At 33.0% G+C, this 10,694-nt stretch overlaps 1 long non-coding RNA gene across 1 annotated transcript; it reads right to left on the bottom strand.

The window, feature by feature from the left end:
* Window positions 1–7,353: 7,353 nt before the first annotated feature.
* On the bottom strand, window positions 7,354–10,042 carry LOC127736815 (uncharacterized). The gene is made up of 4 exons (XR_007999198.1): window positions 9,765–10,042; window positions 8,243–8,403; window positions 7,890–7,992; window positions 7,354–7,426 (listed from the first exon to the last, which is right to left on the bottom strand). It is a non-coding gene; the product is annotated as an uncharacterized LOC127736815 (long non-coding RNA).
* Window positions 10,043–10,694: the final 652 nt, after the last annotated feature.

The following is a 10,694-nucleotide window of genomic DNA, read 5'->3' as shown; positions in this document are numbered from 1 at the left end:
CCCTAGGCACAGTGAGCCATTGATTTGCTAACTGATCTAAATGAGTCTTATGCCAAGAAAAGCACCACTAGACTTCCCTTTGCTAAACTCTTTTAATCTCTTTTATAAAATATTCACCGGGGGTTTTACAATTTGTTAGCCAAATGTATATAAAGCACCAGTGGCGGATTCAGCGGGGAGCGTAGAGTGCTTGTGCCCCTCTCCCTGATTAAAAAAATATATCCATTTCTAGCATCAGATCGTCCAAAAACAGTTCGTCTATTTTATGGAATTACGCCCTACCTTTCAAAAACACGGATCCGTCCATGAGAATGATTACCACAGTGTCAGCTGAAATCCTTGGATGACTTTGTTTAAACAGAGTTTTTTTTTTATTTCTTTTACCTGTTACATAATCCGTTGTCCAATATGGGCTTCCGTAAAAATTGAACGTGGTATTTATATCAGCACTCAATCAGCTAAATAATATCTTCTGAATTCACATCATGTGAAACTGAACAAGTGTTGCTTGAAACTTTTTAAACGGTTTTAAACATCCTATGGACGTGAGTATGTCGATAGGTATTCACAGTCTACGTTTTTATGGCGTATCATTTGTCATTTAATTCAATTAACCTATTTTTAAGCGAAATATTGATGGAAAAGTTTCAAAATAAAAAAGAAAGTTTTTGTAGCAATCGTATGCAGGTGCGGATCTAGTATTTTGAAAAAGAGGGCTTCCCCTGCTTAGCAATCGTTTTGAGTGGTACTTGTAAAAAGCCTACTAATTTAAAATACAAACACAAATAAAAAAATAAACAAAACAAATATGTAACATTTACAAAAAATATTAAAATGTTAGATGACATGCCTCCCCTTTGAATTAACTTAAAATTATTATATTTAGAAGTAATGCTGCTTAACTCTATTTCATTCATTCATATGTCAGATTATAGTAAAGAAAACAAGATATACATGTAAAATCGACAGTTCATACACTATTGCTAACCCTACTAAATACTAGTATTAGACCACTTTACAGGTGATTTGGAGTTTAAGCGCAGAGGACTGTCCGAAGGACGATCTATCATGTACCCCACTGAACACACTATTTTGACTGAGACTCTTATTCTTTAATGTCGCGGGTTAGGGCGACAAATGGCAAAATACCAGAATTAATGTATCTTTGATCAAACCAGGTCATTGATGAACATGATGAGGTCTGGAGCTGGCATGTCAGTAACTGCTAGTAGTCCTTTGTTAATTTATGTTCATCATTGTCTTTTACTTAGTTTCTTCTGTTATTTATTTTAACATCGGACTCTGACTTCTTTTAAACTGAGTTTCACTGTGCGTATTGCTGTGTGTTTGTTTATTCAACATTGACTGGAGGCATTAGGGGGAATGGGGTTAGATCTCACAAAAAAAATGTTTAACCCAATCGCGTTTTTGCGCCTGTTCCAAGTCAGGAACCTCTAGCATGTCTTGAGTGTGTGTGTGTGTTTTTTTTTTTTTTTTTTTTTTTTTTTTTTTTTTTCATTTATATGTTTCGGACTTTAGTGTGGAGTCCATTTCGCTGAAGTAGTATACATTGTTCAGGGGCCACCTGAAGCCTACCTCCATGCGCGGGAATTTCTCGATGCATTGAAGATCCATTGGTGACCTTGGGCTGTTTTCTGTTCTTCGGTCGGGTTGTTGTCTCTTTCACACAATCCCCGTTTCCATTCTCTATTCTAATCAACAAGAATAATACCATGACAATAGAGCAGTACCATTTATACATACATAGGTTTGATAAGACAGAAAACTGACAACTTACATTCGATGTTTTCTTCTGAATTTTAATCATAAAACGGGTTTTATATCTACCTGGGAAAAAATGTTACTTAAACGACATCTTAACTAGAGGCTCTCAAGAGCCTGTATCGCTCACCTGTATCTAATGTGGTTTTGGTAATCATGTAAAATAAGGTTAAAATCATAATAAAAAGTATTAGATACTCTAATAATGATTGAGGCCAAGTTTGGTTTAATTTGGCCCAGTAGTTAAATTAAAAGCAGATCAATCCATTAATATTGTAGCCTTACAATAGTTACTGAAGACCCCTTATCATTATTTAAATTAGTTTTCAAGTTGTGACCATTTGAAATTGTTTTTTTACAATTTTTCCATAGATTTCTATAGTAAACCCCTATGTTCTATGTTTAGCCATGGCGGCCATGTTGGTTGGATGGCAGGGTCATCGGATACATTTTTCAATCAAGATACCCTATTGAAAATGGTGGCTAAGTTTAATTCTATTTGGCCTAGTAGATTAAGTGGAGAAGATTTTTGTAAAGGATTACAAAAATTTAAGAAAAATTGTTAAAAATTGACTATGAAGGGCAATAACTCCTTTAGGGGTCAATTGACAATTTTGGTCATTTGTCTTATTTGTAGATCGTAATTGCTGAACATTATTGCTGTTTACAGTTTATCTCTATCTATAATAATATTCAAGATAATAACCAAAAACTGCAAAATTTCCTTAAAATTACCAATTCAGGGGCAGCAACCCAACAACGGTTGTCTGATTCGTCTGAAAATTTCAGGGCAGATAGATCTTAACCTGATAAACATTTTTACCCAATGTCAGGTTTGCTCTAAATGCTTCAGTTTCAGAGATATAAGATTCGATATGGGGTGTGTACACAGTAATACAGGAAAAAGTGGACTAATTAATGGTCAGCAGGCGCAGGTCGCGACAGCTAAAGTGCTAGATGTTGATACTAAAAGAAACATTGCTTTCTGGATGCGCATTCGTGATGATGCCTATAAAGTGCTGGATAACTTAAGGAAAGAAGAAGACACTTCATATTACGTAATAGAATATCAAGAATTATTGGAGAGATTTTGTAAACTGTACAATGTTTTGGGGGGAAATATTCCGAAGTATAGATTTTCAATAAAAGGCGATGCAAACGTTGTTCCGTTTCTTTTGCCTGCATACCTCCCCGGAAAGTCATTGTCGACCAGGCCTAGCTTGGATGAAAAAAATGGGTGAAATTTGATTTGCAGCTTTCTCCAGAGGGCGCTTGGCACATGCTGCCTGAATATGGATCACCAATGACACCATTAACAACCGAGCAAATTTATAGGTCATGGTATACAGGAAATACTTTTCGATGTGGTGCTTTTTATGGGGAGGCTGCATGGGATGTTTTACCTGTTGGTGTAATAAAAAATGATACAACAACACCGGAACAGGATATGATACTTCTTAAGAGAAGTAAAAGAAAAGATTTATATGATGAAGAGAGAATGAAAAGAAGAAGACAGGAACTCATGAACTTCTTCGTAGAGACATACGACACTCTTAATTTTGATCACGAGAAACATTTAAAATTTGCACAGGCATTAGGAGATGGCTGGAAAAAATGTCAACAGCTCTGTCAAGAGTGAATACTCTGAGTTATGATTTATTTACAGCTATTCTATAATTACTTCAATTCTCTGGATCCTATTCTGTGATATTTCCAAGTAATAAATTAAGATATTACATTTCTTAATTCTGTTTCATTTTCAAATTGAAAGTTCTATCTTAGCGTAATATATTTTATTATATATTTCACGTTAAAATGCCAGACTTTGATTGGCTAATACGAGGGAGATAATTTACTCTATCCCATGGCTCAGCGGGAGAAATATTTTTGAATGCCACCCTTTCGTGCAGATTAGTCAAAATCGTTACAAAAAAAAAATAACAAGATCGTGTTATATACCGATATGTGTTCTACCCTATAATAGATAGAAAACAAGTGAACAACATGTCGCTGCTTAAAAACAACCGTTGGAGAAAGTTAAAACGTCAGTTAAGAAGTTAAAAAATGACTGCACACCAAATCTTTTAGACTTCTTCAGTAGAACTCAATCATACGATTCAATTATTTATTTTACCTTAATGAAGTACGTAATGCTGGGCACACAGTTGTGAATATATTGTGAATTATACCTTGTTTTTTTTATTTTGTATTACTATTACATTTGACAATAACGAATCATCATATAAATGTTTTATCGATAATTTCTAGTTACTTCTCGTGTGGTATCGTGGATGCATACTGGTTAGGAGAGTCATCTCTGGGCGAAGAAATTTATCTAATGAAGCAATCTCGTCTACAAAATTAATATGAAGATAATGAGATGTGGTATGATTGCATTAAGGAGATGTGGTATGATTGCATTAAGGAGATGTGGTATGATTGCATTAAGGAGATGTGGTATGATTGCATTAAGGAGATGTGGTATGATTGCATTAAGGAGATGTGGTATGATTGCATTAAGGAGATGTGGTATGATTGCATTAAGGAGATGTGGTATGACTGCCAATAAGACAACTATCCAGCAGAGGTCAAAGGACGACGACGTAAGCAACTATAGAGTACAGTACGACATTCAACATTGAGTCTCCTCATGGGCTTTTTGATTATGTGATTACTTGGTCGTTTTTATAGTGATTATTTGATTACCAGACAAAATATTTCATGATTATTTGAATTCATAACTAGGACTGTATTTTTGATTATTTGATTATCTTATTTAAAAAAAAATTAATGATTATGTGATTTTATTGGCAAAACATTTGTGATAATGTGATTACTTGAACACCCCTATGCGGGGCCTTAAACATGAGCAACCCAATACGTGAGGGTATGGATGGGGTCCTTGATTTCTGTATTCTTTAAATTTTAAGGGCATTCTTCTTTATCTTTAAAGATAATTTTTCATCTTTAAAATTTTCATATAAAGGATTTTACTAATAAAATGTTTTTTTTTAATTAGATGATTTCTTTATTCTGTACATTGTTCATTTCTGTAATCAGTATTTTATTACTGCTTAATTGATTTATTTTCCGCTGTTAATCTTTATACTTTTGCACCCCATTAATCTCTATTCTTTATAGTTTGTGCTCATTTTTCTTTTGCCATTATTTATTTTAGCCATTCTCTATTCTATAAACCCGATCCAGACCCTCATACGTATAATAATAAGCTATAAATATAAAAGGCACTGGTCATCTTTATAGGTTAGATTCAATGCCTAATGATGCTGTCCCCTTAAGCCTTTTAAGGGGCTTAATTCTTTTCAGTGATGAATACAAAATGGATAACTATACAAAGTCAATCCCTTTGCAGGAAAAGGTGTTTATATGCGGCAATACTTCAAATTGTTTGGTCTTCAGAAGTTATAGAAAGTTCATATTCTTTCTTTCTTTTCCTTGACCTGATTGTTAAATATATCTTAAATAGTTAAATAGAAAATACATTTTTTTTTTCTCATCCTTATGTTTTTTCTCCTTCAAACTTGCTTACTAAATACCAAAATATGTAGTTAGTAAGACAAGGCTAGTAACATGATAGCAATAGATGAGGGTCTGGGAGGGGTTTACAGAAAATAGAGGATAATGGCTAAAAAATCAAAGAATAAAGAAAAGGGAGCAGAAAATATAAAGAATAGAGAAAAATGAAGTACAAAAGTAAAAAGAATAACTGTGGAAAATAAAAGAATACGGTTACGTAATAATATACTGATTACAGAAATGAACGATGTACAGATTAAAGAATTCATCTAATTACGGAAAGATTTACTAGGAAAATCATGTTCATCACAATTTTACTGAATATACATTATTTTCAAAGATAAAGAAAATGCCTTAAAATTTAAAGGATACAGAAATCAAGGACACCCCATCAATGCAGACATTTAAAGGTTAAAAACTTATACGTGTATAATGCCGTTGCAAGTTCATTCTAAAGGTGCCGTTTTTAAACAGTTCGTTCGCGGTTCAGTGGAGCCATACTAAAGTGAAAAATAAACGACAAATCATTATTAATAATGAAGTAATACTGTATTATACGTAAATGAAACTACACCTAAAAAAGGTTTCAGTGGTATGTATAGGGACAAAAAGTTTCGGTATAATTAAAATTCATCGGCTCGGTATGATTGCCAATGAGACAACTATATATGTATCCAACGGAGTCGAAATTACGTTGAATTAAGCAAAGATATCATGGTCACCGAAAAGCATTGTTAAATTCTAGATGTCTTTTGATTACGCCGGTTTGTCTGTATAGTTGGCCTATATTCTCAGCTACATCTCCCAACATTCATAAAATGAGTGAAGATAGTAAAATGTTGCTCAAGAAGGTTGTCAAGTCATTTACGATCAGATACCCAGCAAACAATTCAACATTTTAAAAACGTTTTAAAAATGTTTTGTTTTGGTTTCTAGAATGTTTTATTAAAACGTTTTAAAAACCAAAATTTGTAGACTCTTATAAATGTTTCAAAAACATTTTGAAGAAACGTTATTTGGAACATTCAGAAAACGTTGAAATAAGGTTTTATGAAAAACGTTTCTGTCAACCTCCAACAAACGTTTTCAACACATTTGTGTAACAATGATGCATTAGTGCGACCACCATTACTTTGGTTTAAAAATATATAATTAATTGTGCAGTGTTTTGTATTTCATCCATTTCTTAATTGGTAATGCAAGTGTTTAGTTGAAGAAAAAGCAACATCTCCATAAGCTTGGATGGATGGTTGGTTGTTTAACGACCAGTGGCAAGTCAGATGCATATTCTGGATGAGAACATGATTATTAGAAATTAATACCCTGTCTTGTAATAGAAAAAAGTAAAATCACAAAAATACTGAACTCCGAGGAAAATTCAAAAAGGAAAGTCCAGAATCAAATGGCAAAATCAAAAGTTCAAACACATCAAACGAATGGATAACAACTGTCATATTCCTGACTTGGTACAGGCATTTTCTTATGTAGAAAATGGTGGACCAACATAGACATAAACCAACATGTGCCAGATTTTTTGGTTCTAGCCCACAAGGCAAGTTTGCAGGAAGGCATGTCACATTATTCTGACTACGGGCCAAGAAGTCTTTGCTCTAACTCATTTTGGGGAGAAGCAACAAATAATAATTTTATTGTCATTGGTTTGGCCGGGCCGAAGTTCCAACCCACGACCTCCGCACTTGAGGCGACCACACTCACCATTACACCAAAGCTCTGAAGGAAGATATTCTTTATAAAAACAACTATGCCAAAGCAAAGCTTGTCAACCTCTAACTGTTTAAACTTGGTCATGTGACCTTGAAAGTCAATTCAATAAGGTTCTTGCATTGACAAGGAGATAACATATCTCTAAAACCGAGAATTTGACAAATTACCATAATAACTTCAATCAATGATCTAGTTTATAACCAAAGCTTTAATTGTTGCAGAAATTGGAATATAGTTTTATAAACATCTTTAAATACTTTGCAACAAAAAAAAACAGTATTGACAGGACTAAAATCAGTAGAATCAAGGTACTTTTAAACAGATTTATTTGTTCAGACTCCAATTCTTCTTGCGATATCGTCTGTCCTTTTCTTACAGGTTTCTGAAATGATCAAAAGCAATTTGTTAACAAGATCAGTACTCCCAAGTACCCTGTTTAGCATATAACTCTTAACCCCAGTTAGTTGTTGTACTCCCTTTTAATCAAGCTATTTCATTAAATCTATAAAGGGGAAATTATGCTATTTCTTGCAATCCAAGTAATTATTAAGATAGGCAAAAAACATAAATAATATTTACATGTGTCAAAAGCAATTGCTAAACATGTAAATCTCAATGTTTTACTTGCAGGATAAAGACAATAATTCAATCGTCAAGAACATAACAATGTATTATTCTATTGTCTCTAAATAAACAGAAGTTCTGCATGGTTGGCAAATGTCATATTGCTATAAATGACTCAGAAATTTTTGTATAGATATTCAAATTGCAAAAATAAACTTTTAAATAAATAAAACCTTCCACTTAAATGTATATTAAGATATTCTATTCAATTGAAAAAATACCTTATATTTTGGTCCTCATGGCTTGTGTGGGGGCCTGTTTTAGGAATTAAGACCTCCTCCATATCGGCAACCTTGGATTTTGGGAACACTCTTGCACAACTTTCTGAAAAAGTATTACAGAGTTAAAAAGATATATTTCAATATTTTTTTTAACTTCCTTAAACTTTTATATATATATATATAATAACTTTATGTAACTTTGCACTCTGTTTCTATCTAAAATAATAAGTGAGAAACATTATATTCATATTCATCATATGAATTCTTTTTGAGATTAAAGTCAGATAAAAAATCAAATCTATTTTAATGGCACTTGCTTTTAAATGTTCGACATATTTTCTTAATCAACTTACTCATGATTATCCTGCACAAAGGGTGACCTGTGAATGCCTCTTTTCCCATTTGCCCCTTCAGACTGTATTTGGCCCATAACTGATTAGTGCCACACCTTTTTCATCATCCTTCCTATACAGTTTGAAGGGCTGTGACCACCCTGTGACACCAAATACTGGACCTACAAAATTACAATTTAGTCCTGTTGTTATTTATTTTTCGTGAAATCAAATATTTGTTTTATAAATAATCGTGTCCATGAACCAATCTTAGCAAAACCTACTAATATTATTGCCTAAAAGATATTTTATTTCTTGTCCGAGTCTTATCGAGTTTCTATAATGATTTTTCATGTATCGCTGTGTATACGTTATATGCAATTGTATATGCATTTGAATGTTTGTCTTCAATTACAGGTTTATTCTGTAAATGCTTTGTTAATGCCTAATTCTTTTTCATATATATAGCATGTTTCGCTTATATATATTTACTTTAAATTAATATATATTATCTTTAACTGTTAAAATCTACTTTGACCTTTTCTCGGTAGATTGTTCTGTGGTTACATTATAAACTTTTACACATCTATTTATTTGAAAGGATTTTCCCAACGTAAATGATCCGTGGTAATCAACACTGGTCGTATATGAATTTCTTTAATTTGATGATATTACACCTGGTGTTTCCGATGTCATATTTCAGGTCAAGTTCGACCAAGGCCGTTCATTCTCGTCAGGTGCCCTTGCGTTATATTTTTATTTACTATAACATTTGATTATAACTACCTTTTAACTGTTATCAATATGTTTCTATCGTGTAACGTATCAAATGCAGTTACATTTTGCGGATACTGAATTGTTCATGACTGGCAAGTTACAATCAATTTTAGTCAGTGTTAGTCAGACATAAGATATTTTGTAAAATGAGGCCCAGCACGGCTATGGGTAGTCCAAACAAAAATGACGTCTTGAAAGGATATTTTTTATTTTTGCTGTTGCTATGAAGTTGGAGGAGGGCGTCCACATTTTGTTTTATCAAATAAGAAAGCCGTACAAAACATCATTATTATTTGACTACGCTCTGGGTAGTTTAAATGATTAATTATGCTGTCTTCGGAGGCTTAATTTTATTTTACTCGTGTAAAAGTCAGACCAGTAGCCCATGAGGCATGTATGTATGTATGTACTGGTAAATTCCTCCGATATCCGAAGAAACCCTCGAGAGCTGCGAGGGTACGAATCCGTGTACACTCCCTATCGGGATTAATGGAGATGTGTCACTAACGTATTTACAAAGTTCAATATTTACAAGGACAATCCCCACCCCAACACCAGGGAGTGTTAGGACACCGGGCATGGGAAATTGACACGTGATGGCATCATGCAGTGGTGAATGTAAAGTTATGCCTGTGCTGTAGTAGTTAAATCTGTTAATCATGTAAATAGACTCATGCAAATCATACGAATGTCATGGAGAAAATAATGCAGTAATTTGTCTCAATTTCTAGAAAATTCATCGACTGTTTATTGATTTTATACATACCTCTTAGACTAAACGCTATTCTGTAGAACTACTCTTCTAGCATGTCTCGTTGTTTTCCCAATTTAAAAAAGGCGGTGAGAGTATCCGGAAGTTTCGAACAAATTTTATCTAATGAAGAATTCTGCTTTAATACAAATTATTGTCGTAAATAATACATTTTCTCAATTAAAATGTCTATCTTCGAATATGATATTACTTTAGAAATGCGATAAAGGGAAATATAGAAATATAATACGAAACTAACTAATAAGTTACAACTGGTTCCCGGTTCTACAGAAAAGAAACCAGTTATTAGACTACAAGAATTTTTTTTGACATATCATATCATCATATCGACAGATCAAAGATGACTTTTTGTAAATTAAAAATTGAAAGTAATTATTAAAAACAAAAATATTGCGGTGATATAGGAAACATGATTTATAAAGTTTTTCTATACTTATTAAAAAACATTTTTGAAACATTATTAAAAAACAAACTTAAAAACGTTGTTTTAAAATGTATTATTTATGTTCATCAAAAACATTTTTGAAAAAATGTTTTTTTTTACGTTTAAAAAATGTTTGCAGAAACATTTCTACTATAGTTATAGAAAACGTTTCAATTTAACCTTTTAAAAACATTTCTTAAACGTTTTTCCGACACTAACTTATTTGAAACCTTTAAAAAACGTTTCTAAAATGTTCTGTGTTTGGTGGGTACTTCTAACTTGAGAATTGCAAACATGTCATTGAGTATACATAGTTGCCTGACTGACTTAAGTTCCAAGACTGACTGAGTAAAAAAAAAATACGAATAAGATAATATGTAGAATTTGTGTATACCAATCACATTCGCTTGGAGAATCATGGAGCCCCCCCCCCCCCCCCCCCCCCCCATCCATTTCTGTCCATTATTCTGTATATTCTGTAAACCCCCATCCACACCATC

Source organism: Mytilus californianus, unplaced genomic scaffold, assembly GCF_021869535.1.
Source record: "Mytilus californianus isolate M0D057914Y unplaced genomic scaffold, xbMytCali1.0.p SCAF_37, whole genome shotgun sequence".
NCBI lineage: Eukaryota > Metazoa > Mollusca > Bivalvia > Mytilida > Mytilidae > Mytilus > Mytilus californianus.
The sequence above is the reverse complement of the archived record's forward strand: the minus strand, read 5'-3'. Positions and strand labels throughout refer to the sequence as shown.